The 15129-nt window shown below is 43.8% G+C and overlaps 1 pseudogene; it reads right to left on the bottom strand.

The window, feature by feature from the left end:
* Positions 1 to 1671: 1671 nt before the first annotated feature.
* On the bottom strand, positions 1672 to 14476 carry LOC115199215 (epididymis-specific alpha-mannosidase-like; annotated as a pseudogene).
* Positions 14477 to 15129: the final 653 nt, after the last annotated feature.

Below are 15129 nucleotides of genomic sequence, written 5' to 3'. Positions count from 1 at the left end.
TTTGACTAGGCCAAGGAATGAGTTTGGCACCATTGACCTAGGCAGGGCTGCCCAACCCTCTTCCTGGAGACCTACTGTCCTGTAGATTCAGTCCAACCCTAATTTAGCATATCTGATTAAGCTAGTTAAGGTGTTGAGCAGCTAATTAGCAGAAACAGGTGTGTTAAATTAGGGTTGAACTGAAAACCCACAGGACTGTAGATCTCCAGGAAGAGGGTTGGACAGCCCTGACCTAGAGTGTGGTCCCAGCACCATGTCCTTTCTGAAATCTCAGTATGTCCACAGTAACCAAGCAAAGTATCTCCCATCATCCTTTTGCGAATTTGATAAAACGCATGTCAGGTAAAGGTCTATCCCTTAGTACGAAGTGATCAAACTATTTGCATGCTTGCCTAAAACTGCCCCTTCAAAATGACACTTGCTCATCTCATTGTCTTTCTCCATTGAACAGGTGCAAAATCCTATGAGTCACCGCTGTAGACGTCACAAGAAAAAGCAATGCATTTAATGGAAACTTCTCTGTGTGTGTGAGATCATGTTTGGCACAATGCTGCTTTTCTAATAACCTGTCTTGGTTGGGTTCATGCGAGTGGCGAGTTGACTGCACAAAGGAGTAAACAACACTCAGAAGCAATTTGGCAGTACGCCCAGAACATTGCTCTGGGAACAAGGAGTGACACAATATCTCATTTAAGGTAAGAAGCCTGGTGTGCTATCAGTCAGTCACATGCAGGAACCAACCATGCTTAGAGGACTTGTTTGTGTTGCAGTATAAAGGGAACCTCCCCGTTAGAGTTCCATCAGGCTTGTACTGAATTAATGAACCTCTGTGCATTAAAGATTGCTTAGCTTACTTCGACTTTTGGGGCGGCAGGTAGCCTAGTGGTTAGATTGTTGGGCCAGTAACCGAAAGGATCGAATCCCCGAGCTGACAAGTTAAAAATCTGTCATTCTGCCCATGAACAAGGCAGTTAACCAACTGTTCGCCGGTAGGCCGTCATTGTAAGTAAGAATGTCCTTTATTGACTTGAATATATATATATATATATATATATATATATATATATTTTTAACTAGGCATGTCTTTAGCGGTGAATTTCCACAACTCCTCTATCAATGGTTCTGAACAGAAACCCTGGATGAGTTTATATTTGAACTTTCAGATTGATCACTGGGTGCTCTTGATTTGAACGGCGCATTTTAGAGCCACTGGAAAGGGACAATTCAAGTGAACCAAGTGCAGTTATAGACTAATGTCACCCTACCTTTACACTTGTAGTTGTGAAATTGATAGATATTATGGCATGGTCGGAACTAGAAGCACAAGCATTTCGCAACACTCGCATTAACATCTAACCATGTGTGTGACCAATAATATTTGATTTATAGACTGTCACCCTACGGAAAGTTCTTATTCGCTAAGGCCAATAACAGGAAGTGGCCGTGTGGTCTACTGTGGACTGTCAGCACTGCGCTCACTTGCAAACAGGAAGAACGTTTCTCACCTACGGCGTACAGATGAACAACCTTACCGCTACTCAAACAGTGAGAACCTAACCCAGTAGTTATGAGGGTATCAGATGCTTTGAGGCATCAATAATGACCTTCCCCTCTCCAAGGCCTTAAAACAGAAGCACTTCAACTGAGGAAAATAAAGAAATAGACAAAATGTACATTACAGAATGTTTAATCCCATGTTCTACATGTCAGAAGGCCTCTCTGCAGACTAGTTATCCATCTTCACAGAAGACTGAAGGGGAACTGGAACTTTCTACTTGAGCTTGAAGTAAACAAAGAAGGTCCTGATTTCTTTGGGTGATATGGTCACGTTGAACTCTCCTCTCACACCAACACTTGACCTCTTGACCCCTGAAACAAACAAATACGAACACTCAGGACATAGACAAAAACAAACAATTGTAAACACATTTTCTTCTTCAGATTTCACAGCTGGTTAACAAACACTACAGCCTACTCCATTGTGAACTGAATTGACAGCTCCTGAATCTCAAGGTACACTGATACAGTAACTTCTCTCATCTTTTAACAAAAGGCATGTGTCCAGATGCAATATTTCACCCCCACCAATGCTGAACTGAAGCTTACCAACACTCACACCCCTCCCTGGGTCTTCTGAAGCCTTCCACTTCCACCTCTGGAGGTCGGCGATATCCCAGGTTCCTGTGAGAGAGCGCTCCTCCAACGCTCTCACTTCCCCCATGCCCCGCAGCACTTCCTGGTTTACACAGGAAATGGATTTTCAAACCAAATACAGTGTAAATGGAGTAGTGACCTGGGCTGTTGCAGTGACCGTATTACCGGCAGTCAAACTCCAGGTCAAATCAAAGTTTGTTACATGCGCCGAATACAACACTAAGGTCTACACCTGAAATGCTTACTTACAGGCTCTAACCAATAATGCAAAAAAGGTATTAGGTGAACAATACGTCTTTAAAAAAAAAAAAAAAAAAACAGTAAAAAGACAGGCTATATAGAGTAGCGAGGCTACATACAGACACCGGTTAGTAGGGTTGATTGAGGTAGTATGTACATGTAGATATGGTTGAAGTGACTATGCATATATGAACAGAAAGTACCAGTAACGTAAAAGAGGGGTTGGCGGGACACAATGCAGATAGCCCGGTTAGCCAATGTGCGGGAACACTGGTTGGTCAGGTCAATTGAAGTATGTACATGAATGTATCGTTAAAGTGACTATGCATATATGATAAACGAACAAATGTGACCGTTTAGTCACGGTAATTAGGCATCTCCAAGCTATGATGCCGATGGTCGTTATGAGCCTACCAAACTTGCTAACTGCCTGGTACTCAGCTCTCCATTGTCCCACTAATCACTCCGATATCAATGCAAATGTCATTGAAAACAACAACACTTCAAGAGTGCCCATGTTGCGCAACATTTCTATAAGCTATGCAATCGCACGAGAAAACAGGGTGATGGCCTCATAAAGAGAATGATCCCATCAGCTTTCTATAGGCTAGGTCTACTATATTTCTCAACATTACTAATATTAAACACATTGCATCTTTACAACAGGAGTATAGCCCAGTTGAATTTAAAAAAATAAATTGCCAAAGAAAAAACCTGTTATTGTTTTGTCATTATGGGGTATTGTGTGGAGATTGAGGAACAAAAACAATTGAATCCATTTTAGAACAAGGCTGTAACGTAACAAAATGTGGATAAAGTCAAGGGGTCTTAATAGTTTCTGAATGCATTGTAGGCTAGTGCTTTTGCTATCCGATGTGTCTTCACTGTGAGAAAGACCCAATCACATGGAGAGCCATGTGAGTGAGAGGAGCGTAGGAAAGCACAGGGCACAACGCAACGGGAGAAAGGCACAACGCAGCATTCCCGGGCAAGCGCACAATGGCCGCTGCTCGCAAAAGGCATGGATTTTCATAGGGTGCATTACAGACAAAGGGGATGGGGCAGTGACATGAGGCATTATCAAGTGCTTGTCAAATTGTGAATGAGAGAGACTAATGAAGGGTGTACAGCATGAGTTAAACAAAGCAGAGCTCATGCCTTTCAAGCAACTTTTTTCAAGTCATTATAGTCACATCGTGCACAATTAGAATATATTAAAAAAAATCTAAACTTGCATAAATAACTAAATTAAGCATATACAGAAGCAGTCAAAAGTTGACACCTACTCATTCCAGGGTATTTTGATATTTTTACTATTTTCGACTTTGTAGAATAACTATGAAGTAACACATATGGAATCAACTAGTAACCAAAAAAAATAAAAAATAAAAAAATAAGGAAAATTAAGAACTTTGAAAGTTTCTTCAAGTGCAGTCGCAAAAACCATCAGCCGCTATGATGAAACTGGCTCTCATGAGGACCGCCACAGGAAAGGAAGACCTAGAGTTACCTCTGCTGCAGAGGATAAGTTCATTAGAGTTACCAGCCTCAGAAATTGCAGCCCAAATAAATGCTTCAGAGTTCAAGGAACAGACACATCAACAGTTCAGAGGAGACTGCGTGAATCAGGCCTTCATGGTCAAAGGACACCAATAAGAAAAAGAGACTGGCTTGGGACAAGAAACACAAGCAATGGACATTAGACCGGTGGAAATCTGTCCTTTGATCTTATGAGTCCAAATTTGAGATTTTTGGTTCCAGCTGCCATTTCTTTTGAGACGCAGAGCAAATGAACGGATGATCTTCACATGTGTGGTCCCCACCGTGAAGCATGCAGGAGGTATTGTGATGGTGCTTTGCTGGGTACACGGTCTGTGATTTATTTAGAATTCAAGGCAAACTTAACCAGCATGGCTACCACAGCATTCTGCAGCAATACGCCATCCCATCTGGTTTGCACCTAGTGGGACTATCATTTGTTTTTCCAACAGGACAATGACCCAACACACCTCCAGGCTGTGTAAGGGCTATTTGACCAAGGAGGAGAGTGATGGAGTGCTGCATTAAATGACCTGGCCTCCACAATCACCCAACCTCAACCCAATTGAGATGGTTTGGGATGAGTTGGACCGCAGAGCGAAGGAAATGCAGACGAGTGCTCAGCATATGTGGGAACTCCTTCAAGACTGTTGGAAAAGCATTCCAGGTGAAGCTTGTTGAGAGAATGCCAAGAGTGTCCAGAGCTGTCGTCAAGGCAAAGGGGGGCTGCATTGAAGAATCTCAAATACTTTTTGGTTACTACATGATTCCATATCTGTTATTTCATAGTTTGGATGCCTTGCCTATTATTCTACAATGTAGAAAATAGTAAAAATAAAGAAAAACCCTTGAATGAGTAGGTGTGTCCAAACATTTGACTGGTACTGTAGGAGTACGCATTTCTTTGCTAACCTCTCAACTCAGAAAAGCTGCATGTACGCACTCCCTCAAATCGTTGAGAAAATATTTACTTTATTCAGCTTTGTTCAATTGTATTCCTCAAACTATAATATAAAATAATACCACTGAATTCTAAGCAAATCTTGTCTGCTAAATGAACTAGTGTAGCCCACAGCCATATGGCATAGCCAGATCAGGACAACTCAGAATATGCTATTCTGTTCTTCTGAAATAGACTACATTTTCTTCATATCATGCTTCTTTAGACCTGTCTAAAATAAATAATGGGTTTATTGTGAAGGTGTAGGCTATATTACATGGACTTATTAGACTTTATAATATGTAGATGTTTGATAGGTCTGCATCAGTGGCTTGTAGGTTGTGTCTGGAAGCCAGGAGATGCTACATGTGTTTGTTAATTAACGGTCAAGTACCGTGAGACCAACAGTTATTTGCTTGACAATCCCCGGCTAACTAAATTCCGTAACCGCCACAGCCCAAGGAGAGACCACCAAATGTCAATATCACATCTATTTGTTCACTAATTTAGCATTTAATACACAAACATCTGTTATCGAAGTCTCTTCATTTTGATCTCATCTAGCGGTGTTCTCTTACCTTCATGTTAATGGTAGATGGCTGAGACAGAACCGGGTCTTCCCCCTTCTCATACAGATGCATGATCCTCAGTAGGACCCGATCGTAGTCCGGCTGTGTGGAACCAGTCTCTATGTTGCGGAGGTGCAGGGTGTGGTTGGAGTTGTAGACCCAGCCCGGGACACTAAGCGTCAGCAGGTGGAGGTTGTCAGGCAGGACCACGGGGCGAATCGGAGATCTGGTCCGAGGCTCCTTCCTCCAGGCCTTCTCTAGAGGGGGCAGTGAATGGCGTTGTGGGTATGAGATCATACATTGTGACAATGCATAGTACAGGTGAGCAAAAACATGGTCGACTCTATTTGGGAAGGTTTCAATTGTGTATTTGTTTTTAGAATGGATTCCACTTTATGGATTTCCAGGGAAAGTTTAGTGGAAAGTAGCTGTGCGTGCTTTAAGCAGGTTGGTATTTACTGTCATGAATCTTGTCCTGAAGGCAGCTCTGCAGAGTGGTCACTAACTAGCACAGCCACAAAGTCATAAAATCTGATTTTAAACCTAACCTTAACCCATTACATACTGCTAACCCTAATCTTAAATTAAGACCAAAATGCACATTTTGTTTTCATGAATGTTTACGATATAGCTAATTTTCACTTTGCAGCTGGTGCATCTAGAGGAAAATTGCTCAGTTCTGCCTCCAGGTCAAGATTCATGACAATAAAGTTCAACCTGCGAGCCTGGAAACAGGAGAGCTATAAGGAGTGGACTCACGTGGCCTGTCGATGGGCATGACCACAGGTCTGTGCTGCAGCTCTAGCGCCTCCCTCTGGTAGAGAGAGGAGGTAGCAGCCAGGGAGCCCAGTGTCATCCACAGGACAGGTCTCACCACCGAGCTGTCGTTCAGGGTCAGGTTATAACTCAGAGTCCACTCCTGGTTGTTCCACAGACGTCGGTGGAGCATCACCTGGGACAGATACAAGGGGTTGAGGTTGTGTGTGAGTGTGTGTGAGTGTACGCATCTCATACATAAAAACACACTCACCTCCAGCTCTCCCTCACTCTGGCTGGATGCACCATGAGCTCTCTCACTGAGGAGGACCAGTCTGCTAGAGTCATCTTCAATGTAGGCCATTCGAACCATGGGGTAGTAGTTCTGCAGTACACAAACACGGGAAGAAACACAAGCAATTGTCACAAAGTCCTGAACAGTAACCCAGGCCTGAACCACCAAAAAGGAAAGCTGAGGAGACCAAACACCCAAGTAGGAAGAAACCTTGAGGAACCAGGCTCAAAGTGTAGAACATCTTCTGGCTGGCAAGGTACTGTGGAAGTTGTGTACATTTAATCCTCTACACAAAACTGTCCTTAAATACAACCCACTCACTCTGGCAACAGTATCATTGACGAACGTCCTGGAAGGCCTCTTCATCATCTGGTACCCGTTGTCGTCAGTGAACAGAGTCCTGTTGTTCTTCAGGCTGGTCTTGGTCCTGAGGACAGCCTCGGTGTTGACCACCAGGGGGCCCAGCGAGTAGCTCTGCTCCAGCCTGTAACACAGCCTGCCCCTGGGGAAACTCTGTGGTACTCTGGTGGTGACAGAGTAGGTGTAGTCCTCATCTGTTTCCTCCCTGCAGACAGAACCCATTGTTAATGTGAGCCACCCAATATTAGACCTGCACCTTACTAAGGTGTAGTGTGGTATGAGTGTGCGCGTGTGTGAGAACGAGAGGTGATAGATGGAATATTAAAGAGATAGTAGCCACGGAAGGAGGGTGCATGGAAACCAAAGACTGACAGAAAGGAGTTGTTCACATTCCCACCTGTAGAAGTACTGTCTGATCTCAGTGATGATCTTCCCAGGGACAATCTCCATCTTGACGGCCTTGTACGCCCTCACTGCCGAGCCGTTAGCACTGAAGATGTAGTTGTCAGAGATGGGCCCTGCGCTGACATTCCCATTGACCTGGTACTCCCAGAAATCCTGACTCATTCTCACCGTTCTCTTCTCATGCCTGTCAGGGTCACAGAAAGGTCTCAGGGGGCATTGTTGACCTAACACCTGGGCTGCATTCAAAAGGAAAACGTTGTGCAACGTTCAGTAAAATAAAGATGCTTCTCTTCTCTGTAGAAGAAATCACATCAGCTCTATTAATGACCTTTATCTGCAACGTTCCACAACGTTTGCCTGTTGAATGTGCCCCTAATGTGAATGTTGACTATAACTACCTGTCGGTGATGCTATGCAGTAGGTTAGTATCCTGGTCCAGCATGATCTTATAACACTCATTCAGAACCGGTAAGAGTCTCCTTCCTGTCTTCAACTCCTGTGAAACATTTAGTCTCTTGAACGACACAACCCAGGCCTGGTGGGTCAAGGACCCCTCTTTACCCGGCTTCTCTGAGAACTTGATGAGGTACTTCTTGTGTTGGAGACCGCCAAGGTCCACCACGATGAACAGGTCATAGGTCATGTTGGAGTCAGCTGAACTCTGGGTCTGTTGGGAGCAGAGAGACACAGGCTGTGTTCATTAGACACTAAACAGAAGAAAACAGACAAACTGAGAGGGAATACCTGGACTCGTCCAATAAGAAACACTAATTTTCATTTTCGGTTGCAAAATGTTTCTTGCTGAGTGCCCAATGAACACAATCAGTTATCTGAAAACTGAGTGTGTTTATAAGGTATGATGTATATCTGCAGTTCCATTAACCTCTCTAGGGTAGGGGGCAGTATTTTCACATCCGGATAAAAAAAGTACCCAATTTAATCTGGTTATTACTACTGCCCAGAAACTAGAATATGCATATAATTGTTTGATTTGGATAGAAAACACCCTAAAGTTTCTAAAACTGAATGGTGTCTGTGAGTATAACAGAACTCATATGGCAGGCAAAAACCTGAGAAGATTCCCAACAGGAAGCGCCCTCTCTGACCATTTCTTGGCCTTCTACACTCTCTTTATTGAAAACTGAGGATCTCTGCTGTAACATGACACTTCCTACGGCTCCCATAGGCTCTCAGAAGGCGGCAAACCGGTGAATGATGTCTTTGGAGCCCCTGGCTGAAAAACATTAGCGCATTTGGTAAGTGGTCGATCTGAGAACAATGAGACGGGTGCGCACGTGCACGTGAAGAGGCCATTTTACGTTTTCAGTCTTTGAACGAAAACAGGGTTTCCCGGTCGGAATATTATCGCTTTTTTACGAGAAAAATCGCATAAAAATTGATTTTAAACAGCGTTTGACATGCTTCGAAGTATGGTAATGGAATATTTAGAAATGTTTTGTCACAATACGCGTCCGCGCATCACCCTTCGGATAGTGTCTTGAACGCAATAACAAAACAGAGAATATTTGAACATAACTAGGGATTATTTTGAACCAAAACCACATTTGTGGATGAAGTAGAAGTCCTGGGAGTGCATTCTGACAAAGAACAGCAAAGGTAATCCAATTTCTTATAGTAAATCTGAGTTTGGTGAGTGCCAAACTTGGTGGGTGTCAAAATAGCTAGCCTGTGAGTAGATGGCTCGCCATCAGAATATTGCAAAATGTGCTTTTGCCGAAAAGCTATTTTAAAATCGGACACCGCGATTGCATAAAGGAGTTCTGTATCTATAATTCTTAAAATAATTGTGTTTTTTGTGAACGTTTATCGTGAGTAATTTAGTAAATTCACCGGAAGTTTTCGGTGGGTATGCTAGTTCTGAACGTCACATGCTAATATAAAAATCTGGTTTTGATACAAATATGAACTTGATTGAACAAAACATGCATGTATTGTATAACATAATGTCCTAGGAGTGTCATCTGATGAAAATCAAAGGTTAGTGCTGCATTTAGCTGTGGTTTTGGTTTTTGTGACATATGCTAGCTTGAAAAATGGGTGTCTGATTATTTCTGGCTGGGTACTCTGCTGACATAATCTAATGTTTTGCTTACGTTGTAAAGCCTTTTTGAAATCGGACAGTGTGGTTAGATTAACGATAGTTGTCTTTAAAATGGTGTAAAATAGTCATATGTTTGAGAAATTGAAGTAATAGCATTTCTAAGGTATTTGAATTTCGCGCCACGGGATTCCACTGGCTGTTGAGTAAGTGGGACGATTTCGTCCCACATACCCTAGAGAGGTTAACACATGGCTTTTACGTGATATAATGGTGACTCATTGTTCTACAAAGTGTTTAACTGGATAAATCCACACTACCTGTGCAGGTACGGGCTGTCCTTGGTCGTCGAACACGGTTGCCATGGGGAAGGTTACCGTGACGTTGATGATGGCGGTGGTGTTCCATGCCAGGGGGTTGTACACAATGATGTGCTGCTCTAGGTCCTGATGGGAGCCTGCAATTACATTCATTATCAAAATGTTGATTTATGTAAAAAAGACCCATGTTGTAGTTGATGAAGATCGTCATGAAATGATGCCTTGGACCAAGCTGAACCTTGGGCCTTGTTAGAATACAAAATATATCCTTTTGCACCCCCTTCCTTGATGTGTACTCACTGATCTGTAGTGTGTGATTGGATAAGTGAAAACCCGCTTCCCATCCTACTACTTTCACAAATCCACATCTCTGAGTTCATGTCAAATAATTAAGGATAAATATTTTTCAATTATTCATTATTATTTTGAAGTACAGTACTTTACCCTTGCTATGAGAGTCTTGTCTATTGAAGGCTTCAGAGTTGCTAGCGGTGCCCAGGGCCTGGGGCAGGAGGAAGAGGGCAGCTAGGAGTTCTTCTACTCCCATCATAGCCTGGGTTAGGTGCTCTATGTACATGTCAGACACCTTGGGAGACTCTGTCCCTGTGATCCCATCATGGTGCTGCACCTGGAGATAAGACAGAAGGAGAATAAGAGGAGAACAGTACTTCTATTACATCTATTACAATAATTCCTTTTGTGGGTCTTTAATTTCAAAATGTGTCTGACAAAAGTGGGATATGAGATTGTTTAATCACTTGGTTACAATGATAGGTATAATTAATACATATAAATACACAATGAGTCACAATCAGTGAGTATTTTGATCAGGCACCTCAGAGACATCCCAGCAGTGGTCCTACAGCTTCTGCAGAGCTTCTTCTTTTGTGAATGGTCCATCTGGGTAGCTGACCCGGTACCGGGTGAACAGAGTCTCTGCAACCTGCAGCTGGGAACTAGCTCTCCTGGCTGTCCCCTTCAGGACATTCCAGGAGGCATAGAACCCAGTTCATGACTGAAAAGGTTCTGTAGAGATGAAAGGTTCCTTTTTAGCATTTTTCACCCCTCTGCTTCATAGCAGTTATTACTCCTACATGTTTTGACTGTGCCAAGTCTTGGTCATTGGAACCATTGATACTGTATATACAGTGCATTCGGAAAGTATTCAGACCCCTTGACTTGTTCCATATTTGTTACGTTAGTCTTATCCTAAAATGTATGAAAAAATATATAACTATCATCGATCGACACACAATACCCCAATATGACAAAGCGAAAAAAGTTTTTTTGAAACATTAGCAAATGTAAAAAATAAAATAAAAATCTGAAATAACTTATTCAGACCCTTTGCTATGAGTCTCGAAATTAGGCTCAGGTGCTTCCTGTTTCCATTGATCATCCTTGATGTTTCAACAACTTTATTGGAGTCCACTTGTGGTAAAATCAATTGATTAGACATGATTTGGAAAGGCACACACCTGTCTATATAAGGTCCCACAGTTGAAAGTACATGTCAGAGCAAACACCAAGCCATTTTTTAAAAACCTTTATTTAACTAGTCTAGTCAGTTAAGAACAAATTCTTATTTACAATGAACTACCCCGGCCAAACCTAGACAACGTTGGGCCAATTGTGCACCGCCCTATGGGACTCCCAATCACGGCCGGTTGTGATACAGACCGCAACGCCACTCAGGAACCATGAGGTCGAAGGAATTGTCCGTAGAGCTCAGAGACAGGATTGTGTCGAGGCACATATCTGGGGACGGGTACCAACACAATTCTGCAGCATTGGAGGTCCCCAAGAACATAGTGGACTCCATCATTCTTAAAAGGAAGAAGTTTGGAAACAACAAGACTCTTCCGAGAGCTGGCCGCCCGGCCTGAGCAAATGGGGGAGAAGGGCTTGGTCAGGGAGGTGACCAAGAACCCGATGGTCACTCTGATGGCACTCCAGAGTTCCTCTGTGGAGATGGGAGAACAACCATCTCTGCAGCACTCCACCAATCAGGACTTAATGGTAGAGTTGCCAGACGGAAGCTGTTTCTCAGTAGAAGGCTCATGACAGCTTGGAGTTTGCCAAAAGGCACATAAAGTCTCCTAGACAATGAGAAACAAGATTCTCTGGTCTGATGAAACCAAGATTGACATTTTTGGCCTCAATGCCAAATGTCACATCTGGAGAAAACCTGGCACCATCTCTATGGTGAAGCATGGTGGTGGCAGCATCATGCTGTGGGGATGTTTTTCAGTGGCAGGGACTGGGAGACTAGTCAGGATTGAGGGAAAGATGAACGGAGCAAAGTACAGAGAGATCCTTGATGAAATCCTGCTCCAGAGCTCTTAGACCTTTGCCCCAGTCGGAGGTCCTGGGGATGAAGGTTCACCTTCCAACAGTACAATGGCCCCTAAGCACACAGCCAAGACAACGCAGGAGTGGCTTCGGGACAAGTCTCTGAACGTCCTTGAGTGGCCCAGACAGAATCCGGACTTGAACCCGATCGAACATCTCTGGAGAGACCTGGAAATAGCTGTGCAGCTACGGTCCCCATCCAACCTGGCAGAGCTTGAGATGATCTGCAGAGAAGAAATGGGAGAAACTCCCCAAATACAGGTGTGCCAAGCTTGTAGCGTCATACCCAAGAAGACTCGAGGCTGTAATCGCTGTCAAAGGTACTTCAACAAAGTACTGAATAAAGGCTCTGAATACTTACGGAAATGTGATATCTTTTTATTATAAAATGTTCAAATTTCTAGAATCCTGTTTCTTTTTTCATTATGAAGTATTGTGTGTTGAGAGGAATAAAGACTATTTTATACATTTTAGAATAAGTATGTAACGTATAATGTGGAAAAGGGTTGTTATTCCTTTCCGAATGAACTGTAAAAAATAATAATAATGTTTAGACATAGGTCTTAAACATATAATAGATAAGAACATTTAAGGAAAAACCCACCGATGTGTTACGTGGAGCAGGTGAACCCAAGAGCAGACTCAGACGAGAAGACTGGGATCAGGTAACCAAGGTATTTATTGAAAAACAGGGGGAAGATGAGGTGCAGGCCAGGGAAAGCTTGGGCGAGTTGCAGGGAGCCAGGTGCTGAGGTTGGAGCGAGGGGAGTTGGGGCTGGGTGAGCAGGTCCGGAGAGGAATCCAAGGAAACAGTAGAGTGGGGGATCCAGGACAGGGTAGCAGGATTGACGAGATGTGGGACCGGACACAGGGACCAGAGTCAGAGCGGACAGACCTGTAGCGGCGAGGAAAACCAGGAACAACACGAAAGCAGGCGTAAACAGCTAAAACCACAGACTGACTGAGCAGAGATTACGATCTGGCTACGTGGAAGTGGCAGGGCTGCGTATTTGTAGAGGTCTTGATTATGGAACAGGTTGCAGCTGGTGGGGATCTGCTCCGCCTCCAGCACACCTGTCAACGCCCACACAATCACACACACACACACACACACAGAAAGACGGAGAGAGCACTGGGGGAGTGGCGGCAGAGTAGGGAAACACAGGATGAGCAGTAGGGGGCGTGGCAGGCACAGATGTAACACAGTAAGGAAGGGAGTCCTCTCCACACACTGAAGTCTCTTCTTTATGTGCGTAATTTGTTCTTTCTTCATGCTGAACATTTGACCCAATAATGTCATCTTCTTTTGGTCTTGCTCTCTGCTTTATACCAGATGATTTCAAGTATCGGCAGTTCTGAACCAGCTTTATTTGTTGATTAAAGATCTAGTCTGTCATGTGTGCTCCCTCTCTGGCCTCAAGGTCACCAGGCTGCTCATTATGGCGCACACCTGTCACCATCGTTACGCGCACCTGCGCGTCATCAGACTCACCTGGACTCCATCACTTCCCTGATTAGTTCCCTATATATGTCACTGCCTTTGGTTCCTTCCCCAGGTGTCATTGTTTCTGTTTCATGTCTGTGCGTTGTTCGTATTTTGTATTATGTTGCGTTTATGAATTAAAACGCTCACTCCCTGAACTTGCTTCCCGTCTCTTAGCGCAGGGCCGATTGTCTGCGGGTTTTCCCTCCTCCCTTGTACTTGATTGATTAATTAAGATCATTGATTAGTAAGAAACTCTCCTCACTTGGTTGTCTAGGTCTTAACTGAAAGTAAACACCAAAAACCAGCAAACACTAGGCCAGAGACGGTATAGAAACCAAGACATCCCTCCGCCTAATTTTTTCTGATTGGGGCGAAACCACTCTGGTCCACTATGGGGGTGTCTCAGAGCAAGACATCTCACTGGCAAAGAAATGTGGGTCGGGGCGGGTGAGCAGACAAGTGGAGCCTGATGTTCCCTCTCTTGCGTGAGCATGCCAGATATTGGTTGCGTTCCCCTGCTCAGATGTTGCATGCATCAACCAGTAATATGTAAAATACCTATCCAGGTGTTGTGAGATCTGGCATCAGCAACACCTGGGCAGAGGAACAAGCCCCATTTGGATGAACCGTGAGCTCACATGGGAAAGCATGCTTACGCAAGAGGGAACACCCACTTAGACAGGAACATTTCATATTTTTTACAATGGTAAATGGCTTGAGTGAACCATCTTTATTTATCCACCATCTTTGACTAGGCCAAGGAATGAGTTTGGCACCATTGACCTAGGCAGGGCTGCCCAACCCTCTTCCTGGAGACCTACTGTCCTGTAGATTCAGTCCAACCCTAATTTAGCATATCCGATTAAGCTAGTTAAGGTGTTGAGCAGCTAATTAGCAGAAACAGGTGTGTTAAATTAGGGTTGAACTGAAAACCCACAGGACTGTAGATCTCCAGGAAGAGGGTTGGACAGCCCTGACCTAGAGTGTGGTCCCAGCACCATGTCCTTTCTGAAATCTCAGTATGTCCACAGTAACCAAGCAAAGTATCTCCCATCATCCTTTTGCGAATGTGATAAAACGCATGTCAGGTAAAGGTCTATCCCTTAGTACGAAGTGATCAAACTATTTGCATGCTTGCCTAAAACTGCCCCTTCAAAATGACACTTGCTCATCTCATTGTCTTTCTCCATTGAACAGGTGCAAAATCCTATGAGTCACCGCTGTAGACGTCACAACAAAAAGCAATGCATTTAATGGAAACTTCTCTGTGTGTGTGAGATCATGTTTGGCACAATGCTGCTTTTCTAATAACCTGTCTTGGTTGGGTTCATGCGAGTGGCGAGTTGACTGCACAAAGGAGTAAACAACACTCAGAAGCAATTTGGCAGTATGCCCAGAACATTGCTCTGGGAACAAGGAGTGACACAATATCTCATTTAAGGTAAGAAGCCTGGTGTGCTATCAGTCAGTCACATGCAGGAACCAACCATGCTTAGAGGACTTGTTTGTGTTGCAGTATAAAGGGAACCTCCCCGTTAGAGTTCCATCAGGCTTGTACTGAATTAATGAACCTCTGTGCATTAAAGATTGCTTAGCTTACTTCGACTTTTGGGGCGGCAGGTAGCCTAGTGGTTAGATTGTTGGGCCAGTAACC

Source organism: Salmo trutta, chromosome 8 (assembly GCF_901001165.1).
Source record: "Salmo trutta chromosome 8, fSalTru1.1, whole genome shotgun sequence".
Taxonomy (NCBI): Eukaryota; Metazoa; Chordata; class Actinopteri; order Salmoniformes; family Salmonidae; genus Salmo; species Salmo trutta.
The sequence above is the reverse complement of the archived record's forward strand: the minus strand, read 5'-3'. Positions and strand labels throughout refer to the sequence as shown.